Below are 1,096 nucleotides of genomic sequence, written 5' to 3'. Positions count from 1 at the left end.
GAAGAAACCCGTCAGGACCACTACTCTTTGACGAAGAAATCGATCGCGCAGTTCGCAGAAACCAAAGAGAAATAAGGCAAAGCTTAAGATATACAGAGAACGAGCAAGAGGACGATACTCAAACCCCAACTGAAGAGATGGCTAAAAACTAAGACAATCAGCTACCTCCTGCGATACACGTTGAACTAGCAAATCAGAATCCTGCTCCTCGTACTATGTATGATTATGCTAAACCTACTTTAACAGGAACTGAGTCAAGTATAGTTAGGTCTGCTATTGCTGCAAATAATTTTGAACTAAAACCTAACACTATTCAAATGATACAGCAATTTGTTCAGTTTGATGGTTTGCAGGATAAGGATCCCAACGCTCACTTAACAAACTTTTTGGAGCTATGCGATACATTTAAAATTAATGGTGTTTCTGATGATGCCATTCATATTCGGTTATTCCCTTTTTCATTGAGGAACAAAGCTAAACAGTGGTTGAACTCGTTACCACGAGGGTCAATTACTACTTGGGAACAAATGACCGAAAAATTTTTATTAAAATATTTTTCACCTGCTAAAATGGCTAAATTAAGTAATGATATCTCTTCGTTTGTGCAGATGGATTTAGAAACTCTTTACGATGCATGGGAGAGATACAAGGACTTACTGAGAAGGTGCCCTCACCATAGGTTACCGCATTGGCTTCAGGTTCAAACATTCCATAATGGCCTGAATCCTTCAACTCGACAAATGGTTGACGCAGTTGCTGGCGGAACCATCTTTAATAAAACACCTGAAGATGCTTATGAGTTTATAGAGGAGATGTCACTGAATAACTATCAGTGGCAAGTCATGAGGACAAAGCTAAAAAAAAACAGCCGGTGTTTATAACGTTGATTCGGTCACCATGCTCTCTAATCAGGTAGAACTCTTGAATAAGAAAATTGATGGTTTTCTTAATTCTTCACAGGTTCACCCAGTAATGAAGTGCGAAGCAAGTGGAGGTGGATCAAGCAATTCGGAATACTAACCTACATGGATAATGAGCAGTTAAATTACATGGGTAATAATTCTCGATCTCAAAACAATGCATATAGTAACACTTA

General features: G+C 38.5%; 1 non-coding gene across 1 annotated transcript; it reads right to left on the bottom strand.

Moving 5' to 3' along the window:
* Positions 1–575: 575 nt before the first annotated feature.
* On the bottom strand, positions 576–682 carry LOC128280983 (small nucleolar RNA R71). The gene has a single exon (XR_008271200.1). It is a non-coding gene; the product is annotated as a small nucleolar RNA R71 (small nucleolar RNA).
* Between the last annotated feature and the right edge of the window lie 414 nt (positions 683–1,096).

This window comes from Gossypium arboreum, chromosome 9, assembly GCF_025698485.1.
Source record: "Gossypium arboreum isolate Shixiya-1 chromosome 9, ASM2569848v2, whole genome shotgun sequence".
In the NCBI taxonomy this organism is placed as follows: domain Eukaryota; kingdom Viridiplantae; phylum Streptophyta; class Magnoliopsida; order Malvales; family Malvaceae; genus Gossypium; species Gossypium arboreum.
Note: the sequence above shows the minus strand (reverse complement) of the source record. Positions and strands in the feature narration are given on the sequence as shown.